Consider the following 12,116-nt stretch of genomic DNA (forward strand, 5'->3'; position numbering starts at 1 on the left):
TTTAAACTATAGTCCAGCCCTCCAACGGTCTGAGGGACAGTGAACTGGCCCCCTGTTTAAAAAGTTTGAGGACCCCTGAAGGAGTCACTCACCTAAACCATTATAGTCCAACTTTCTAATGAGGGTGTGATAAACCAAGAAACAGATGGACACAAAAAACATTCTTTAACAAATTAGATTGAAAACTTTTTTTTTTTTTGAGACAGTTTCACTTTGCCACCCTCAGCAGAGTAAGGGGCATCACAGCTCACAGCAACCTCAAACTCTTAGGCTTAAGTGATTCTCTTGTCTCAGCCTCACTAGTCGCTGGGACTACAGGTACCTGCCACAACATCTGGCTATTTTTTTTTTTTTTAAGAGATGGGGTCTCACACTTGCTCAGGCTGGTCTTGAACCTATGAACTCAGGCAATCCACCCACTTTGGCCTCCCAGAGTGCTAGGATTAAGGGGTGAGCCACCATGCCCGGCTAGATTGAAAACTTTTTGTAGAGAAAAGTCAAGGTACTAACAAAGGCCAGGAATGCTGATTATAGTAAAAATCTGTAAAGTTTCAAGGCCTGGTGCGGTAGCTCATGCCTATAATCCTAGCACTCTGGGAGGCCAAGGTAGGAGGATCACTTGAGCTCAGGAATTGGAGATCAGCCCAAGGAAGAGCAAGACCCTGTCTCTACTAAAAGTAGAAAAATTAGCCAGGCATTGTGGTGGGCACCTGTAATACCAGCTACTTGGGAGGCTGAGGTAGGATGATTGCTTGAACCCAAGACTCTGAGGTTGCTGTGAGCTGGGCTGATGCCAGGGCAGTCTAGCCTGGGCAATACAGTAAGACTCTACCTCAAAAAGTGTCTCCAACACTTTCAAAAACTTCAAGCACTGTGAAGAGTTTTCCAAATCTAGGTCTTCCTTTGTACTCTCTATTTATTATCATGCCAGTGAAACTGCTCTGATGATTTCCTCACTGCACATATGTAGAAACTACACTGCAAGTTTTTTTTTTTTTTGTAGAGACAGAGTCTCACTTTATGGCCCTCGGTAGAGTGCCATGGCATCACACAGCTCACAACCTCCAACTCCTGGGCTTAAGCGATTCTCTTGCCTCAGCCTCCCAAGTAGCTGGGACTACAGGCGCCCGCCACAACGCCCGGCTATTTTTTGAATGCAGTTCAGCTGGGGCCGGGCTTGAACCCGCCACCCTGGGTATATGGGGCCGGCGCCTTACCAACTGAGCCACAGGCACCGCCCCCGACACTGCAAGTTTTTAACTAGGCCAACCTAAAACAAATTAGTAGATGGCAAAAATTTTTATGAGTAATGATGAAAGGTTATTCATATGACTCTCAGAAAATGCTATCTTAAACTCAGCTGCAGAGCCAAAAAGCATGTAAATAGATGAAATGAGCCCTTATAAACAGGCTGAAAGTCCTTGAAAGAGTTCTCTATATCAGCCCTCCAATTCTTTGACTGCTCCAATGTAGCTCCCCTATCCAAACCCAGACAACAGTTACTAATATCACTAATGACTTCTATGTTGCTAAATTGAGTGGTAAATCAGTCCTCATCTTACTTGACCTATCAACAGCATTTAAAATGGTTGATTAATTCAAGCATTTTCTTCACGTGACTTCCAAAACACCACACTTGCCTGGTTTTCTGTCCATCTTGCTGGTTGACCCTACTTTGCTACTTCTTCATCTCCTAGCATTAAACTGTCCCAGACTCAGCATAAACTTTCGTATCTCTTTTACTTCCTTTGTAACCTCAGCTGACCTCCTAGCTTTAAGTAGCATCTAGATGCCAAAGATTCGACTCCAGTGAACCCGCCAGAATTGAATCCGCATCCGCTATATTTGCTCCTGCACTCTAGGAGGTCCAGGTGACTGCTACAGTGTCTGCCACTCTGTGACCCGCAGCTCCTAAGGAGGATGCTAGGACACTGTGCAATTGAGAGATGAGACTCATTTGGTTATCCTTGGTAGAGTGCTGTGGCATCGTAGCTCACAGCAACCTCAGACTCTTGGGTTCAAGCGATTCTTTTGCCCCCGCCTCCCGAGTAGCTGGGACTACAGGACCCGGCCAAAACACCCGGCTATTTTTAGAGTCGGGGTCTCACTCTGGCTCAGACTGGTCTGGAACCTGTGAGTTCAGGCAATCCACCCACCTCGCCTCCCACTGCACCCAGGTAATGTGTCCTCAGCTGCTCTCTAGACTTTTTCTGGTACTGCACTGAAGACCTGCCTGGGGTCCGATGTACCAATGTGACTATGGCAGCCATGTCTCTTGGAATATCTAAGGCTCCCGTCCAGAAGGAGAGTTAAAGGACAGAAATTTAGCAAGTAACCTGGTGGATTAGAGTTGCACCGAGAGAGAAAGTTGAAGAACGCACATCAACCCCACTGAGGCGAGCTGCGACCCCAAGCATACAAACAAAAGGTACAAAATCCATCACCAAGCTGACGGGAGTTCCCTCCCCCATGAGAACGGCTTGGAGTGCCCCACAAACAAATGACGAGAGTTCAAAGTTCCTCCCACTATACTCTACGGGAGAGACTCTCTAAAACTGGACCTACCTTCCCTACTAGGGTGCTACGGCCCTCTCTTGCCAGGTATAAAACTGTATATATTCTATACCTACAATTCTGAGCTCCCAGCACTCCCCTCCACTCTCACTCTGAGGTCTGGAGGCCTGTCCCCCAGGAGTCCAGATTCTTGGGTGATTTCTCGAGGGGTGTGGACAGGGCCTGCACTGCAGCTGGTCAGTGCTGATTCTGCGGCACGAGAGTGAGGAGAGGACCATCAGCTGGGAGGGAACCATGCCGGAGCAGCAGTGTCCCGAGGCACAGAGCAGAAGCCTCTTTGGCAACAATAGGGCTCACCCCCGGATACTGTAGGATAATATTTAGAAATAAACATATCCTACATCAAGCACACAAAGTGAATTCAGTATGAGTTTAAAATGACTTGCTTTTCTTCCAGAGGCTTAAGGGACCTGGACCCCTCTGGGCTACATGCAGAGTTGGCTTCCTTGGAGTTATAAATTCCTTAAGCCATTTCTCTGAAGCTGTACACCCCATGAAGCCTGAGATCAAAGGGCATGCCGCCCTTCCTCAGAGATACGGTCCAGAGGGTTGACTTATGTTAACAACATATTGTCAGAGGTCTATAGGTGCTCTGCCCTGAGGAGAAGACACAGTCATTACTTCATACTGAGTAAACTGAGTGAATGCTTGAAGATATTTTTCCATTAACTCTGTTCCCCTGTGTCTTTCTTCTTTATGATTTTGTTTACACACCTGCCCAGAGATTAGTCAGTGTTTAGAAGAAGATGTTTACTGCAAAAGTGTTTACGTTGATGTGGTATCAGGATATTTCCTTTTTAGTTGATTTCAGATAGGTAAATTGAGGTAATGGTGAAATTAATAGATAATAGATTAAATGTGTACGGACTAGAAAGGTATAAAATCAAACCCCTAAATAAAGATCTTTGCTACACGCCATCTCATCTCATGTAGTCTGTTTCTTGACTTAATAATTACAGGAGTGAGTTTACACCCATGGCAAAGCTGCTATTCGTACGTGTCTCCAGACACTCAACAGATATTCGAAGTCATACCCCCTGTCTCTCTAGGCAAGCAGAGGAGGCCGGGCATCTTCTCAGGTGGCAACCACCGCGGAACAGAACTGGGATGGAAATGCAGGCCCTGTGAGTAAAGAATTTCCCTGAGGCGGTACCGGCCTGGGTGGCAGGGACTAGAAAATGCACATGCAGAGCCGGGAGATTCTCAGGGCGAGGCTAACCCAGAAAACCGCTTTACTGAGACTAAGATGCACACCTTTCACTATTAACTAAGATAGACTCTCACTGGATTAAAGATTTAAACTTAAGACATAAAACTATAAAAATACTAGAAGAAAGTGCAGGGAAAACTCTTGAAGAAATTAGCCTGGGTGAGTATTTTATGAGGAGGACCCCCCAGGCAATTGAAGCAGCTTCAAAAATACACTACTGGGACCTGATCAAACGAAAAAGCTTCTGCACAGCCAAGAACACAGTAAGTAAAGCAAGCAGACAGCCCTCACAATGGGAGAAGATACTTGCAAGTTATATCTCCGACAAAGGTTTAATAACCTGAAACCACAGAGAACTCAAATGCATAAGCAAGAAAAGAAAAAGTGATCCCATCGCAGGCTGGGCAAGGGACTTGAAGAGAAACTTCTCTGAAAAAGACAGGCGCATGGCCTACAGACATATGAAAAAATGCTCAACATCCTTAATCATTAGAGAAATGCAAATCAAAACTACTTTGAGATATCATCCAACTCCAGTAAGATTAGCCCATATCACAAAATCCCAAGACCAGAGATGTTGGCGTGGATGTGGAGAAAAGGGAATACTTCTACCCTGCTGGTGGGAATGCAAATTAATACATTCCTTTTGGAAAGATGTTTGGAGAACACTTAGATCTGCCATTCAATCCTATAATTCCTCTACTAGGTATATACCCAGAAGACCAAAAGTCACATTATAACAAAGATATTTGTACCAGAATGTTTATTGCAGCCCAATTCATAATTGCTAAGTTATGGAAAAAGCCCAAATGCCCACTGATCCACGAATGGATTAATAAATTGTGGTATATGTACACCATGGAATATTATGCAGCCTTAAAGAAAGATGGAGACTTTACCTCTTTCATGTTTACATGGATGGAGCTGGAACATATTCTTCTTAGTAAAGTATCTCAAGAATGGAAGAAAAAGTATCCAATGTACTCAGCCCTACTATGAAACTAATTTATGGCTTTCACGTGAAAGCTATAACCCAGTTATAACCTAAGAATATGGCGAAGGGGGAGAGGGAGGGGAGGGAGGGGGGAGGATGGGCGGAGGGAGGGTGTTTGGTGGGATTACACCTGCAGTGCATCTTACAAGGGTACATGTGAAACTCAGTAAATGTAGAATATAAATGTCTTAACACAATAACTAAGAAAATACCAGGAAGGCTATGTTATCCAGTGTGATGAAATGTGTTAAACGGTCTATAAAACCAGTGTATGGTGTCCCATGATCGCATTAATGTACACAGCTATGGTTTAATAAATAAATAATTTTTGAAAGAAGTTCAAAAAAAAAATAGATGCCAAAGATTCCCAAATACATATCTGTAACCCATACTTCAAGATGCATGCATACACTGACTACTGACATCTCCTCTCAGACGTTTAAAAGGCATCTCAAATTTAACACATCCAAAACTGAGCACCTGATCACCCCCACCAAACCTCCTATGCTTTGTCCTCATCTCAATTTTTGCTCCAGGCAAAATACCTTGGGATCATTGTTTATTTCTCTTTCTCACTTTTCATATTCAATCTACCAGCAAATCCTGACAGCTGTCTTCAAAATAGTAATCTGGCTCCCTACCTTTCCTCCCAATATTCCTTTTCCTCTCATTTCCTTTCCTTCCCTATCCCTCCCAACATGGGGATGTCAGCTTTCAAGGAAGCAGAGCAAGGAGGGTGATGATGTAATACATGGCCATTTGCAGCAATATGCCTGATATCCAAGGAAATGAGATGGTGGAGGAGAGGGTGTTGCCCAATGGAGGTGGCAGCATGCCCAGCCACCAACATAATGCATAGGGTGAAAAGAACAGAGGTGCAAGAGCCAGCCTACTTGGTTAGGAGAGTGATTACACTAAACAAATATATTAACAGACTGAGCAAATAATTAAATATATCTAAAATAATTGGAGTCACATTTATTGTGACTATCTGAGAAAGGATTTAAGAACATGGAAAGGGGGCAGACTAAGAGAACCCTAAGCTGTTGGATTGGAATTGGAAGTATTAATAAATAAAGTCACTTTTCAAAGTAAACATATTTACATGGATTAACAGTCATAGATGGTTGGTGCCTGTAGCTCAGTGGGTAGGGCACCGGCCCCATATACCAAGGGTGGCGGGTTCAAACTGGCCCTGGCTGAACTGCAACAAAAAAATAGCTGGACATTGCGGCGGGCACCTGTTTTCCCAGCTACTCGGGAGGCTGAGGCAAGAGAATTACCTAAGCCTAGGAGTTGGAGGTTGCTGTGAGCAGTGTGATGCCACGGCCCTCTACCGAGGGCGGTAAAGTAAGACTCTACCTCTACAAAAAAAAAGAACAGTCATAGATGTTTGTATGCATGTGTATATACATACATACATATACTGCCTAATTCTGTCTGCCAAGAGATCCTAGCAGCAGTGACATCCTATAGCAATGGAAATACTGGGTGCCAAGATCTTGATAATAAACACCATCCTTCACTACATAAGTCCACTATAGAGCTCATTAGAGAAATGACTAATTCCAGAGCTGAGGCCAAGAAGGCACAAAATAAGCCAGGAAAATCCTGTTGTCCCAGAAAAGGAAGGAAATTCTCAGAAAATGATAAGAACATCTCAAAAAAGTGGGGGGGAGGAAAAGCAGAAAGAGGGACGGGGGGGTGGGGCTTGGTGTGTGTCACACTTTATGTGGGCAAGACATGATTGCAAGAGGGACTTTACCTAACAAATGCAATCAGTGTAACCTGGCTTATTGTACCCTCAATGAATCCCCAACAATAAAAAAAAAAAAAAAAAGAACATCTCAAAAGAACAAAGGTATCAATATGAATGGAATCCCAATGCTCATATCTGGGAAACTCTGAGCATCAAAACAAGAGTATTAGATTACAACCTACTAACTAAAAAACAATCAATGAGTCCATCATGAAAGAAAGAAAATGAGGCTGGCAACCTGTAGAAGACTGAAACTGGACCCACACCTTTCACCATTAACCAAGATAGACTCTCACTGGATTAAAGATTTAAACTTAAGACATAAAACTATAAAAATACTAGAAGAAAGTGCAGGGAAACCCCTTGAAGAAATTGGGTTGAGCGAGTTTTTTATGAGAAGGAGCCCCCCGGGCAATTGAAGCTGCTTCAAAAATACACTATTGGGACCTGATCAAACTAAAAAGCTTCTGCACAGCCAAGAACACATTAAGTAAAGCAAGCAAACAGCCCTCAGAATGGGAGAAGATATTTGCAGGTTATGTCTCCGACAAAGGTTTAATAACCAGAATCCACGGAGAACTCAAATGCATTAGCAAGAAAAGAACAAGGGATCCCATCGCAGGCTGGGCAAGGGACTTGAAGAGAAACTTCTCTGAAGAAGACAGGAGCACGGCCTTCAGACATGAAAAAATGCTCATCATCTTTAATCATCAGAGAAATGCAAATCAAAACTACTTTGAGATATCATCTAACTCCAGTGAGACTAGCCTATACCACAAAATCCCAAGACCAGAGATGTTGGCGTGGATGTGGAGAAAAGGGAACACTTTTGCACTGCTGGTGGAATTGCAAATTAATACATTCCTTTTGGAAAGATATATGGAGAACACTTAGAGATCTAAAAATAGACCTGCCATTCAATGCTGTAATTTCTCTACTGGGCATATACCCAGAAGACCAAAAATCAAATCATAATAAAGATATTTGTACCAGAATGTTTATTGCAGCCCTATTCATAATTGCTAAGTCATAGAATAAGCCCAAATGCCCACTGATCCACGAATGGATCAATAAATTGTGGTATATGTACACCATGGAATACTATGCAGCCTTAAAGAAAGATGGAGACCTTACCTCTTTCATGTTTACATGGATGGAGCTGGAACATATTCTTCTTAGTAAAGTGTCTCAAGAATGGAAGAAAAAGTACCCAATGTACTCACCCTTATTATGAAACTAATCTAGGACCTTCACATGAAAGCTATAACCCAGTTACAACCTAAGAATAGGAAGAAGGGGGAAAGGGAGGGGAGGGAGATTAATGGGATTACACCTGCGGTGTATCTTACAAGCGTATATGTGAATCTTAGTAAATGTGGAATGTAAAGGTCTTAGCAAAATAACTAAGAAAATGCCAGGAAGGCTATGTTAACTAGTGTGATGAAAATGTGTCAAACGATCTATGAACCAAGTGTATGGTGCCCCATGATCATACTAATGTACACAGCTATGATTTAATAAAAAATATAAATCAATCAATCAATAAATAAATAAAAATATATTTTACCAGCAGCGCCCATGGCTCAAAGGAGTAGGGCGCTGGCCCCATATGCCGCAGGTGGTGGGTTCAAACCCAGCCCCAGCCAAAAACTGCAATAAATAAATAAATAAAAATATTTTGCCTTTTTATGTAAAAAAAAAAAAAAAGAAAGAAAATGAAAAAGGAAAGAAGCACGTTCTTTCTTACAGTACAATGTCAAATAATAAATATAGACAGAATGACAGAGATAATGGTAGTTGATACAGGCTGGACTTACAAATGAGGCTGCAGCTGATGACTGGAGGTTTAATAAGAACTGGATATTGGTGTCATGTCAGATCATCTCTCCCCAAATAGTAATAAAATACAAAAGGGTAAACAGTGATTTTACATTAGAGAAACCTGGATACTAACTTGACCATGTGATCAAGGCAAATGTCACCTTGGGATGGGTCAACACAGTGCACCCCCAAATGTGATAAATGGAGAAGAGCATGGCATCATTTCTCTGGCATCCCTGCCATGGACACATGGCTTGAGTCTGCTCATCAGGAAACAGTGGGTAGACCCAGATCTACACAGATCATCTTGTAGAATAAAAGACTTGTACTCTTTACAGCAGTGGTTCTCAACCTTCCTAATGCCGCAACCCTTTAATACAGTTCCTCATGTTTCTCCTAGCAATGAAAATAATTTTATGGTTGGGGGTCACCACAACATGAAGAACTATATTAAAGAGTCGTGGCATTAGGAAGGTTGAGAACCACTGCTTTAGACTGTTAAGAATACGAGATATAGGAAAAGACTAAGAAACTGTTCCAGATTGAAAAACACAGATGAGAGAAATTATAAGTAAAAGCAATGTGTGCTTGCAGGTAAGATCCTAGACTAAAAAGGAGAAAGAGCTATTATTAAGACAGACAGAATTTTTTTTTTTTTTAGAGACAGAGTCACTACGTTGTCCTCAGTAGAGTGCTGTTGTATGATAGCTCACTGCAATCTCCAGCTCTTAGGCTTAGGCGATTCTCTTACCTCAGCCTCCCAGCAGTTGGGACTACAGGCGCCCACCACAATGCCTGGCTATTTTTTTGGTTGTTGTTGCAGTTTGGCCGGAACCAGGTTCGAACCTACCACCCTCGGTATATGGGGCTGGTGCCCTACTCACTGAGCCACAGGCACCACCTGACAGACAGAAAATTTTGAAGGGTGTCTTTGAATTGGATGGTAGTGTTTTATGTTAGTACAGGAAAGTACTAACGTACTCCTGTTGGGGACGAGGGTTGTAATGGGTCTACCCATGTCTCTCTAAAGAAAGATAAAGCTGGATGCAGTGGCTCACGTCTGTAATCCTAGCACTCTGAGAGGCTGAGGTAGGTGGATTGCTTGTGCTCAGGAGTTTGAGCCCAGCATGAGCAAGACCAAAACCCTGTCTCTACTAAAAACATACAAAAACTAGCCGAGTGTTGTGGTGGGTGCCTATAGTCCCAACTACTTGAGAGGCTGAGGCAAGAGGATCACTTGAGACCAAGAGTTTAAGGATGCTATGAACCATGGTGTCACGGCACTCTACCCAGGGCAACCAGACTGAGACCCAGTCACACATACGCACAAAAAAAATAATAATAGGCATGGTGCCAGTGGCTTAAGAGGTTAAGGCGCCAGCCACATACACCTGAGGTGCTGGGTTCGAATCCAGCCTGGGCCCGCCAAACAACGACTGCTGTAACCAAAAAATAGCATGATCTGTTTTTTGAAATTATCTTTTACTTTTATTTATAAATATTAGTTGTCTATTTTTTGATGCTTAAAAAAAATACTAAGAAGTTAACTGATGACTCCATACTGAATCTCAGAGTCAAAGCATTCTATAATAGACATACTCTTATTTGACAATGTGAATGTTACTTTCTTTGCATTATTATTATTACTGCTTAATATTTCAATGTAGCAATTGTCTGATTCCTTTTCTGGATGTATTTATGTTCATTCGTTCTTTACAAGGTTTTTGTTTCTAATCCTTATCTTAAACATTGTTATTGTTATTAAATTTTAAGTCTTTTTAATTTTGTGAAGGCAAAAAAATGGAAACCTAATTAACACATGTATATGTAAAAATTAAAATTAAAATTAAAAAAAAAAATAGCCGGGCATTATGCAGGTGCCTGTAGTCCAAGCTACTTAGGCAGAGGCAGGAGAATGGCTTGAGCCCAGGAGTTGGAGGTTGCTGTGAGCTGTGATGCTACAGCACTCTACCCAGGGTAACAGCTTGAGGTTCTGTCTCAAAAAAATAATAATAATAATAATAATAAAATAAAGAGAAACAGGACAAATGCAGTAAAATTTAACAACTGAGGAATTGGGTGAAGTCCTTTGCACTATTCCTAAAGCTTTTCTATATTTTTGAAACTATTCAGAATAAAAAATATATGTGTATATACATGTATGCATATGAAAGGGTAGATATGTATATCCATAATTCAACCATTTCTCATTACCCCCACTACCACCATTGTAATTCATGAAGATTGCTACAGTAACTTCCAAATAGCCTTCTTGCTTCTGGCCTTGCTGTGTTTCAGTCAGAGCAGCTAGTGAAACTAAAACTAACAAAGAATGTTATAGTGAATCAGGAGCCGCAGTGGGAGAAGAGAAATACAAGTATATGATGCAAGAAGGTGAAAAAGAACTCTGTAATGCTGGCTTTAAACTGTAAATATTAATTTAAATGCATGATTTTTAAAAATAAATTATTTCTTTGTTAAGAAACACAGTGTTTAGGAGTTTCACCTTCAGATGGTGAAAGAGGAGAGAAGTGTGGGTAATATTGAGGAACAAAATGAGTTTGGCAAAATATCAACAGTTGGTAAATCTAGATAAGGAAAATATGAGTTATAAATACTAATCTTTCAACTTTGCTGTGGTTAAAAATGAAGGTGGGGACCAGGCATGGTGGCTCACGCCTACAATCCCAGTACTCTGGGAGGCCAAGCCTGGTGAATTGCCTGAGCTCAGGAATTTGAGACCAGCCTGAGCCAGAGCAAGACCCATCTCTAAAACCAGCCTGGTTGTTGTGGCAGACGCCTGTAGTGCCAATTACTTGGAAGGCTGAGGCAAGAGGATTGCTTGAGCCCAAGAGTTGGAGGTTGCCGTGAGTCCTGACACCACAGCACCCTATTCAGGGTGACAAAGTGAGATTCTGTCTCGAAAAAAAGAAAAAATGAAGGTGGGTTGATATATATACTTGTATATTTATAGCATATTCCAAAAGAATCCGTAAGAAACTGGAGGCACTGATTACCCCTAAAGTATCTCTAAAACCTACTGCCTACTCCTATACCCTTTTTACCAATCCCACACTATTATTTAGATTCCTCGCAACAATGGTAAACATTGGTAGCTATTATTTTTAGTTTGCTCAGCAAGGTTTCCTACCTCTCGTCTACCTTCTCCATTTATTTACTCATTTACCTCATATAAGTTTAGTAAAATGAGAAATGTACACTGGGTTTAGCAATGTGGAAATCAGCGGTGACCTTAGAAACAATAGTTTCACTGGCGTGGATTCTAGAGACAACAAGCAAAGAGAAACTATAGAGTTGGTGATCATGAACTTTTTTTTTTTTTTTTTTTGAGACAGAGTCTCACTTTGTAACCCTCGGTAGAGTGCCGGGGCATTACAGCTCACAGCAACCTCTAGCTCTTGGGCTTAGGGTGATTCTCTTGCCTCAGCCTCTGAAGTAGCTGGGACTACAGGGGCCCGCCACAATGCCCGGCTATTTTTTGTTGCAGTTTGGCCAGGGCCAAGTTCAAACCCTCCACCCTCAGTATATGGGGCTGGTGCCCTACTCACTGAGCTACACGCACCACCCAGATCATGAACTTCTTTAAAAAGTAATTTTGGCCAGCGTGGTGGCTTACACCTTTAATACTAGCATGCTCGGAGGCTGAGGCAGGAAGGTCCCTTGAACTAAGGATTCAAGACCAGCCTGAGCAAGAGTGAGACCCTGTCTCTACTAAAAATAGAAAAAACGAGTTGAGC

General features: G+C 42.1%; 1 protein-coding gene across 2 annotated transcripts in view; it reads right to left on the bottom strand.

The window, feature by feature from the left end:
- Positions 1-12,116, bottom strand: part of ATF6 (activating transcription factor 6) — a 181,118-nt gene that overhangs the window by 164,791 nt on the left and 4,211 nt on the right. The window lies entirely within an intron of this gene.

The sequence above is a fragment of the Nycticebus coucang genome, chromosome 10, assembly GCF_027406575.1.
Source record: "Nycticebus coucang isolate mNycCou1 chromosome 10, mNycCou1.pri, whole genome shotgun sequence".
Classification (NCBI taxonomy): Eukaryota; Metazoa; Chordata; class Mammalia; order Primates; family Lorisidae; genus Nycticebus; species Nycticebus coucang.